Below are 10631 nucleotides of genomic sequence, written 5' to 3'. Positions count from 1 at the left end.
ATGTCTTATATATTTTGGCACTCCCTGGTTCAGTGCATATATATTAAAGAGTGTTACATCTTCTTGATACAATGTCCCCTTTATTATTATGAAATGTCCACCTTTGTCTCTAGTTACCTTTGTTGTCTTGAAGTCAGAATTGTCAGATATGAGTATGGCTACACCTGCTTTCCTTTGGATATTATTTGCTTGAAGAGTCATTTTCCAACCTTTCACTTTGAATCTACTTTTGTTCTTGCAGCTTAGCTGTATCTCTTGAAGGCAGCATATGTTTGGGTTTTGCTTTTTAGTCCAATCTGCTACTCTTTATTGGTGAGTTCAGTCCATTTACATTTAGGTTAATTATTGACAGTTGAGGATTATCTATAGCCATTTTGTATTTTGTTTACTGGTAACTCTACATCTTGTTTGGTTCTTCTCTTTTGTGTTTTTGTCAGTTGTTTTTGTTTGGTGGTATTTCATACTTCTTTTCCTTGTTTTTTTTTTTTTTTTTTTTTTTTTTTTTTAAAGCTGTATATTTCAGTAGTGGCTCTTTTTGTGGGTGGTTACCATTAGGTTATTAAGATAAAAATGTTCATATGTACAAGAATCCTTTGTCTTATGAGTGCTTCTGTACTCTATCTTCTTTTGCTACTGTGGCTCTTCATCCTCTCCCCTTTTATGTTATTGTTGTCTTAGATTATCCTTGTTTTTATTATGACCTTGTTCCTTGTTTGAGCTTTTACTAGTAGTTTTGATTTGTTTTGCTCTTTGTGTCTGGTCAAATAACCTCCTTGAGTATTTCCTTGGGTTTTCTGGTGATAATTTTCCTCAGCTTCTGTATATCCTTAAAAGTTTTTATATCTCCTTTATATTTGAAGGATAACTTCAATGGATATAGTATTCTTGGCCTGTAATTCCTCTCTTTCAGTACTTTGAATGTTGGGTCTACTCTCTTCTGGCTTGTAGAGTTTCTTCTGAGAAGTCTGACGATAACCTAACGAGCTTTCCTTTATATGTCATGTTCTTCTTTTCCCTAGCTGCCTTGAGGATTCTTTCTTTGTCATTGATTTTGACAACTTTATTATGATGTTCCTTGAAGTAGGTCTGTTTGGGTTGTGGTAACTTGGCATTCCATTTGCTTCTTGGACTCAAGGCTCTAACTCTTTCCATAGGCTTGGGAAGTTCTCATCAATTATTTGTTTGAATAGGCTCTTCATTCCCTTCTCCCTCTCTTCTTCTTCTGACATACCCATCATTCTTATATTGCTCTTTCTGATGGAATTAGACAATTCTTGTAGAGATCACTCAGTTTTTTTTTTGTTTGTTTGTTTTTTGTATTTTTCTTTTTTTTCTTTTTCCATTTTTCTGAAGCTGGAAACAGGAAGAGACAGTCAGACAGACTCCCGCATGCGCCCGACCAGGATCCACCCGGCATGCCCACCAGGGGCAACGCTCTGCCCACCAGGGGGCGATGCTCTGCCCATCCTGGGCATCGCCATATTGCGACCAGAGCCACTCTAGCGCCTGAGGCGGAGGCCACAGAGCCATCCCCAGCGCCTGGGCCATCTTTGCTCCAATGGAGCCTCGGCTGCGGGAGGGGAAGAGAGAGACAGAGAGGAAAGCGCGGCAGAGGGGTGGAGAAGCAAATGGGCGCTTCTCCTATGAGCCCTGGCCGGAAATCGAACCCGTGTCCTCCGCACGCTAGGCCGACGCTCTACCGCTGAGCCAACCGGCCAGGGCCCCTGTATTTTTCTGAAGCTGGAAACGGGGAGGCAGTCAGTCAGACTCCCGCATGCACCCGACCAGGATCCACCCGGCACGCCCACCAGGGGGCGATGCTCTGCCCATCCGGGGCGTCACTCTGCTGCGACCAGAGCCACTCTAGTGCCTGGGGCAGAGGCCACGGAGCCATCCCCAGCGCACAGGCCATCCTTTGCTCCAATGGAGCCTCGGCTGCGGGAGGGAAAGAGAGAGACAGAGAGGAAGGAGAGGGGGAGGGGTGGAGAAGCAGGTGGGCGCCTCTCTTGTGTGCCCTGGCCGGGAATCGAACCCGGGACTTCCGCATGCCAGGCCGACGCTCTACCACTGAGCTAACCGGCCAGGGCCTGCTCAGTTTTTTTAATGCATGAGTCTCTCTCCTCTTCTCTCTGTACCATCTCTAGTTGCTTATCTTCAGTGTCACTGATTCATTCCTCTATCTGGCTTGTTGTATTAGTTAAACTTGCTATCTCAGTCTTCAATTCATGTACTGAGTTCTTCATCTCTGTTTTTAAATTTTCAATCTCCTTGGTGAGGTATTTGTTTTGTTCATTAATTTATTTTCTGAGCTCATTAAGTTGCCTGTTGGTGTCTTCTTGAAATTAATTGAGTATTTTCAGACTTCAATTTTGAATTCTTTATCATTTAACTCCAAGGCTTTCATGTGATTGAAATTTTTTCCTGTACATTTTTTATTTTCTTTCTGAACTACATCTCTGTCTTGTGTAGCCATGGTATTCAATTTCTTCTTCCTTGATGGCATTTGAGAGTGATATTGTTAAGAACCCTAAAAGAAAAAACTACTAAAAAAAATTAAAATAAAAAAAATACAATGAAAGATATTAAAAATTTAAAAATTATTACAAGAATAAAAGCCACAGGAAAAAAAAGATTGAAAACAAACAAAAAATAAAAAACAAAACACCCACAAAAAATAAGAATAATAAGAATAAAAAATATAAAAATTAAAGAAAATAGAATTTAAAATAAAAAAAAAGGAATAAGAAGAACAAAAGAAAAATAAATTTTGATTTTGAGAGGTTTCTTCTAGTAGTTGTTGCTGTATTACAAGGTTTAGCTCTGTAAAGTTCCTGGGCTGTCCACTGAGATATTGCTGTCATAATGATGTAGGCCAGGCTGCAGACGCATTGGTGGGTGGGGCGTGTTGTGAGGGTTTTACTGCTTTGGCCTTACGGTTTCAGCTTTATGGCTTTGGCATTCTGGCCTTATGGCTCTAGCAATGGTGATCTCAAGCTTCCAGGCACTCCTACCCATGTCTCAATAGACCTAAGGACTGGACATGGAGCACCTCCATTCTTCAGAGGAGAGAGTGGCTTTGGAGAGCTAGCTGTGGGGTTTGTCTCTGCCACTCTCAGTACCATGAGGTGAGGGAGGCAGGATCTGGGAGGCTGGGGACCGTACTTTAGCTTTCTCTGTCTCTGTGGAGTACAGCTTCAGGCAGTCCATGAGAACATTGGCTGTGACCCCGGGCTCTGGCCACTTTGGTTTATCTCCCATCCCTCTATCTCACTGCTCCTCCCAGCAGAAGAAGACCCAGTCACTCCGAGTTTCCCTCTTCATACCTCTCAGACAAAATCCAGAGAGTCCAAACTTCCCTTCTCCCCGTAATCCAGCAGAGAAAAACCCCCATCATACTGGGTTTGTCTCCTCCTCAGAGCTGACCATGAGTGCATTTTATCTTCTGCCCTTCTTTTCATCCATCCCACCTTCAGTCCATTCAGTGCATAAATCTGTTGGGCACACCTACGAGCCCAACTAGAGTTCCTTTGCTGCGTTATAGTTCAACTTGTTGAAATTTCAAGGAGAGAGATCAGGAGTATCTCTCATGCCATGATTACTCTGATGTCATCTCATTCTGAGTTTCAAGAGGGGAGACTGTTAACTGTGCACTAGTCCTCCTTTCCCATAAAATACTATTGAGTTGCATTGGATGAAAGACTGATCACTGTACCTGGCAACTGTGAAAGATCTATTATTGTTCCCAATTCTTTACTTCTCTTTGAATCCATGCCCTTTGCCATGTTATTATGCAAGTTCCACTAGAAGGTGAAGTGAACTTCCTGCCCCATTAATATTGGGCATAGTCATATAATGTGCTTTGGCCAATAAAGTGGAAGTAATAGGTTGATAATTTCAAGCCTAGACTATAAGAGGCATAACATGTTTCTGCTCTCCTCTCTTCTGGGTCTGCCATCACCATGAGAAAAATATGCCCTGTAATAAAATCTGCCACCCCCTCAAAATGAAAGATGCATGGAGTAGACCTGACCCAAACAAATGACCTGAATTAATCCTAACCTTGTCAACTAAACCTCAGCTGACTTGCAGACACATGGTCAAGAAATAAATGTTCTTGTTGTTAGTCACTGAGCTACAAAGCACTGTTGTGGAAATAGCTGACTGATATTGTTACAGTGGTTATAGGTGACCTTATTAACGTTGTTTGGGAATAGTAATACAGTGTGTCGGTAAAGTCATGGTGCACTTTTGACCGGTCACAGGAAAGCAACAAAAGACGATAGAAATGTAAAATCTGCACCAAATAAAAGGAAAACTCTCCCAGTTTCTTACCTATTCAGTGCAGTTCTATGTGGGCTCACACACAGATTTTTTAGGGCTCCTTAGGTAGCTATCCCATATAGCCTCTACAGACTCATCACTGACTGATGGCCTACCAGAACGGGGTTTCTCCACCAAACTGCCGGTTTTCTTCAACTGCTTATCCCACCGAGTAATGTTATTCCTATGTGGTGGTGCTTCATTATAAAGGCGCCAATATTCACGTTGCACTTTGGTCACAGATTTGAATTTAGCGAGCCACAGAACACACTGAACTTTCCTCTGTACTGTCCACATCTCGACTGGCTTGGCCATGGGCTGCTCCGCTGTATAAATGGTGTTATGTCATCATCTGTGCATGTGCATCCTACAGAAACTGGGAGGGTTTTCCTTTTATTTGGTGCAGATTTCACATTTTTATCGTCTTTTGTTGCTTTCCTGTGACCGGTCAAAAATGCACCATGACTTTATGGTGCATTTTTACACTAAAGTAAAATCCTCATATTGAGAGGGTACTGGTGAGAGAGCCTTGAGGAAATGACATTAAGTACAGACAACTTACTTTGGTTTGGCTTACGCAGCAGTTTGGCTGTTACAAGGGGTAAAAAATGGTAGACAATAGCCAGAAGCAGACAAGGAAGAGGCTGTTTTGCTTTTGGGGGTGGGTGGGAGAGAGTAGAATATGTTTAAATGGTAGGAAGATAGAACTAACTGGGAGGAAGGTTGATTATAGAGAATAAGAGGAGAGTTGATAGTGTGTCTCCTGAGATAGTAAGAGGGGATGAGATTAAAACACAGGGGATTGGCCTTGGAAGAATGAGGAGAAGGGGTATCAAGTTTAATGTAGGGAATTGTTAAGGAGGAGAGAAGATTTGGGTAGACTTGAAAATCTGGTGGGGAGAATGTGAAGGTGTCCTAATTGCTTTTAGTGATTCACTACTTTTTTTGGAGGAGGAAGTGGTATTGTCCAATGAAAGTTAACTGGAGGCTACATCTGACCACTTCCCAAATGATAAGATGATAAAGAAAGACCACACGTGCTTGTATTGCTCCTGCAGATGAATGTCCTTCAGAGGCTGCCACTCATGGTTCGGCTTTGGGGAACTGTAAGATCTTTTTGTTTTGTTTTGTTTTTTTCTAATTTTTTTTATTTAGAAAATAAATTTAACAGGGTGACATTTATCAACAAGAGTATATAGATGTCAGATAAACATCTCCACATCATTTGAACAGTAGATTAGGTTGTATACCTATCACCCAAAGTCAAATCATTTTCTGTCACCTTATATTTGTGCCTCTTTATTTTTTTATTATTATTATTTTTTTATAATAATTTTATTTTTTTAATGGGGTGACATCAATAAATCAGGATACATATATTCAAAGATAACAGGAACTGTAAGATCTTAATGTGGACAACTACAAAACATTGCCGAGAGAAATTAGAGAAGTCTTATATAAATGGAGAGATATATTGTGTTCATGACTGAAAGACTCAGTACTATTAAGATGCCAATTCTTCCCAAATTGATCTGTAGACTCAACATAATCCCAATCAGAATTATTTGGGGGGAGGAATAGAAATTGATAAGGTGATTAAAAAATTTATATGGAAAAGCAAAGGACTTAGGTACAAAACAATTTTGAAAATGAACAAAGTTAGAAAACTCTTCCTACTAAATTTTAAGACTTACTGTTAAGCTACACTAACCAAAGCTGTGTGGTATTGGCATGAGATTGGATATACAGATCAATGAGACACAACAGGAGTCCAGAAGTCTACCCATACATATATAGTCAAATTATTTTTGATAACTTTGCCAATGTAACTCAATGGAGAAAGACTTCCATGTAAGGTGGATTTTTAATGTAGATGTATGGGTCTCAAATAAGCACATTAAAAACTGCTCAACATCCTTAACCATTTTAGTTAGTTAAGAGAAGAGATTAAACACCTATTGAAATGTCTCAAGTTTAAAAGATTGACAGTACCAAGTGCTGGTGAAGATGTGAAACAACTGAATTCTCATATATTACTGGTGGGAATGCACAATAGTGTAGCTACTTTGGAAAGCAGTTTAACAGTGTCTTATAAAGTTAAATATACATCTACCATATGACCCAGCGATCTTACTTTTAAGTATTTGCTCAAGAAAAACAAACTAATGTGTTGATCCAAAGACTTATATATGAATATTAACCGCAGTTCTATTCATAATAGCCAAAAACTGGAAACAGTTCAAATGTCCATCAACTAGTGAATTAATAAACAAATTACGACATATCCATAAAGTGGAATAGTACTCAACAACAACAAAGAAGAAATCACAGAAACATTCAACAATATGATGAATCTCAAAAACATTATGAGGTCCTGGCCAGTTGTCTCAGTGGATAGAGCATCAGCCCAGTGTATAGATTTTCCAGGTTAATTCCTGTTCAAGGCACATAGAGAAGTGACCATCTGCTTCTCTTTCCCTCTCTCTCCCCCTTCTTTCCTTTTTCCTTTCCTACAGCTAGTGGTTTGATTTGTTCAAGCATAGGTCCCGGGTGCTGAGGATAGGTTGGTCCAAGCAGCAGCTTTGAACACTGAAAATAGCTTGGTTGATTCAAGCATCAGCCCCAGGCGGGGGTTGCCAGGTGGATCTCAGTTGGGACACATATGGGAGTCTCTATCCCTTATCTCCTCTCCTCTCACTTAAAAAACCAAAAATAAACAAGCAAACAAACAAACAAAAATACATTATGCAAAGTAACCAGACAAAAGGTCATATTGTATTATTTCATTTATATGATAATTTGGAAAAAGGAAAATTTTTAAGAACAAAATTGGAGTTGGGACTGTAATGGACTGAATATTTGTCTCTCCCCCAACTTTATCCGTTGGAACTCTACCTTCCGTTGTGTGATGGTATTAAGAGGTGGGGTCTTTGATGGGTCATTAATATTAGGTGAGGTCATAAATATGGAGCCCTCACAAACAGGATTAGTGTTTTTATAAGAGTCACCGGAGAGCTCACTTTCCTTCCCTGCTATCTTCCGTGAGAGGATACAATGAGAAGTCAGCAATCTGTAACCCACAGAAAGGCTGTCAACAGAACCCAGTCATGCTGGCATCCTGATCTTATATATATTTCTATCCTCCAGACTTTGAAAAATAAGTTGTTGTTTTTTTTTAAGTCACCCAGTCTATGGTATTTTGTTGCAGAAGCCAGACTGACTTGAGATAGGGACTGTGCAAACTCACTGAACCAAACACTTAAAGAGGCTCATTTTATTGTATATAAATTAATTTTATTATATATAACTTAATTAACTGGCTATTTTAGAAAAAAAATATTCCTTGGATGACTCTAATGTACTGTTAGGGTTGAAGCCCTTATCCTTAAACAATGCTTTTCAAAGATTAGTAGCATCATAACCACTTGGAGGGTTTGTGAAAGTTTTTTTTCTGAAGTGTTCACTGACTCCAACCAATTCTCTACCAACCAATTGGTTTTCTGATACCAATTGGGTGTCCAACAACTTAATTCAGTGCGATACTAGTTAGTGCAGACCCCACAGTTTAAGGGCTCAGTCCTAGAAGAGGGCCCCACTCAGACACCAGCTACCACGGATGCTCAGACTATCCACATTTTGCCCAACTGGCTATAAATTTGGAAGTTCCCATGACCGACCAACCAACCTGCCAGGGTTGATAATTCATTAGGACAAATTACACAGCTCAGGAAAGTTCTTTACTTATTATTACTGGTTTATTAAAAGGATACAGCTCAGAGAACAGCCAAATGCAAAGATATACCGGGAAAGGTAAGGGGAAAGGGAGCACGTTGCTTCCACACCCTGCAGGTGCACCCTCTCAGCACCTCAGTATGGTCACCAACCCAGAAGCACTCCCAACCCTGTTGTTTAGGAGTTTTTACCAGAGAGTCCACTATGTAGACGTGACTGATTACATCATTGGCCATCGGTGAACTGCAGCCCCTCTGTAGAAGTCCAGGGGTGGGGCTGCTAATACCAAGCTTCTAATCACATGGCTGGCTTCACCAGCCCCATCCTGAAGCTGTTTAGGGGTATGCCAGTAGTTACCGAGCTAGCATAAACTCAGGAATGTTTGGAAGGGGCTCATTGTGAATAACAGAATACACTCCTATTAGTCAGGAAATTCCTAGGGTTTTTGGAGCTCTTTGTGCCTGGAATCAGGGACAAAGACCAAATATATTTTTTTTATTATTCCAATTTGTTAAACACAGATTGCTGGGCCCAACCCCTGAGTTTCTGATTTAATAGGTCTGGCCAGGGGCTTGAGAATATGTATTTTAACAAGTTTCCGGATGCTGCTGATGGCACTCTTCAGACAAACTACATGTGGAGAACTTCATTCTGCCCTTGAGGGTCACAAAATGGTGTGATTTATCTTTCAATTAACACCCTTCCAACACATGGACTTTCTTTCTTTCTCAGTGACACCAAGTTTTCTGTAGACCAGCACATTCATTCTGTTCAAAAGTACCACCAAACCTTACCTCAGAGCAAGAGAGCCCTGGGAGATACACCAATCCTTACAGGGCACAGCTCAGTGAGAGGGGAGAGGTGTAGAGAGGAAGGTGATGGAAAAGGAAACCGCTAAGACAGAGCTCATCCAGCTCGGCAAGCCTTGTCCCCGAGGCGAGGCTGAACCCCTGCAGGAGGTGGAAGGGGGAGCTCTGCCTCCCTCCCCTGGAGCCTGTGCTGGTCAGGGGGTGTGAGCATGGCGATTGGTGCTCTGCATTTGCTACCAGGAGATCCCTGTGTAGCTCAGCCTCGCAGCTCTGCCGTTCTGTTTCAATTCTATTCCACTTTGGGTTTTAATTCACTTGTATGTATTGGTATGTATGTAGCCACAAATTTCCTGAAGTATGTCTTGCTGTTTCACTATTCTCCCTTTCTAGACCCAACCCACTCAACTTACTTGAGATCACTTTTCCTCACACTCCATTAATTGGCTCAGTAAGTTATCCTGCATTAAGATTCCTGTTCTAAATCAGGCTGAATGCCCCTAAATCTACTGTGACTTTTGAGGATGGGTGCTTGTGTAGTAAGAAAAGCAAGTTTAGAAGTCCTCCCTGGCCCTGTTTTGTGTTTCTCACTCCACAGATGCCCACCACCTTCCTGCTGTCCTCTCAGCTTCCCAGTCCCCTGGGCATGGGACTACACTCAGTGGGTGTCTCCACGGGGGGTGGGGGGGTGGGAGGCATGAGTATCCTGGAGCTCCTACCCTTCCCCCGGCTTTGATTGGCCCTGGAAGGAGCTGAGGTAAGGAATACAGTTAAAAATAAGGAAAAGGTAGGCAACATAGTCTCATGATTAACAACAGTATCTGCTTAGGAGTCAGGTGGCCCTGGGTTTGAATTTTGGTTTTGTCTTTTATTAGTTAAGTGATTTGGGGCAAGGGAATGTCTATTTGTCTTCATTTCTGCTTCTGACAGCTATCCCATACAGAATCAGCATAGTGTGGGGTTGGAAACATAGATTCTGGTGCCAGACTGCCCGGCTTCAAAGTTTGGCTTGCTGTTGAGTAGCTGTAATGCCTTGAGCAAGTTACTTAACCTCTCTGTGTCTCCGCATTTACATTTGTAAAACCACAGTGATAATGGTACCTCATAGGAACTGGTAACAGTTCTTATTTGAGGTGCCTGAATATTTGTCTAGCTACATTTCTCAAAGAAGATCAAAATCAAAAGAATGAAAAGATTCCTGACCCCTAAATATTGAAGTCTGAAAACTGCTAGAATGCAGAAACGAATTGCAGACGACAGGAAATGTAGTACACAGTGGGGCACAAGTAGGTTTACAGTTGGGAGTACACAAAATACAAAGTTTATTCTTGTATTATTATTTATTAATTATTGTAATATTTTTCCATACAAACAGCTATGAATCTACTTTTTCCCCACCTTGTATTTATAGATGCTTTTTACTCCTCCCCCAGAAAATTATTTAAATAAGAAGAGAAAAATGAAAGGGGGAACTAGATACAGCTTGGAACCTGTGTGTGCTGTGAGAGAACCCCTCCACCCCGAAGCCGTGGGGGGGTGCTGTGAGAGAACCCCTCCACCCCGAAGCAGTGGGTGGGGGTGCTGTGAGAGAACCCCTCCGCCCGGAAGCAGTGGGGGGTGCTGTGAGAGAACCCCTCCACCCCGAAGCAGTGGGGGGCGCTGTGAGAGAACCCCTCCACCCCGAAGCAGTGGGGGGCGCTGTGAGAGAACCCCTCCACCCCGAAGCAGTGGGGGGCGCTGTGAGAGAACCCCTCCGCCCCGAAGCAGTGGGGG

The 10631-nt window shown here is 41.8% G+C and overlaps 1 non-coding gene across 1 annotated transcript; it reads right to left on the bottom strand.

The window, feature by feature from the left end:
• Nucleotides 1-2011: 2011 nt before the first annotated feature.
• On the bottom strand, nt 2012-2087 carry TRNAA-GGC (transfer RNA alanine (anticodon GGC)). Its single transcript has one exon. It is a non-coding gene; the product is annotated as a tRNA-Ala (tRNA).
• Between the last annotated feature and the right edge of the window lie 8544 nt (nt 2088-10631).

Source organism: Saccopteryx leptura, chromosome 5 (assembly GCF_036850995.1).
Source record: "Saccopteryx leptura isolate mSacLep1 chromosome 5, mSacLep1_pri_phased_curated, whole genome shotgun sequence".
In the NCBI taxonomy this organism is placed as follows: domain Eukaryota; kingdom Metazoa; phylum Chordata; class Mammalia; order Chiroptera; family Emballonuridae; genus Saccopteryx; species Saccopteryx leptura.
The sequence above is the reverse complement of the archived record's forward strand: the minus strand, read 5'-3'. Positions and strand labels throughout refer to the sequence as shown.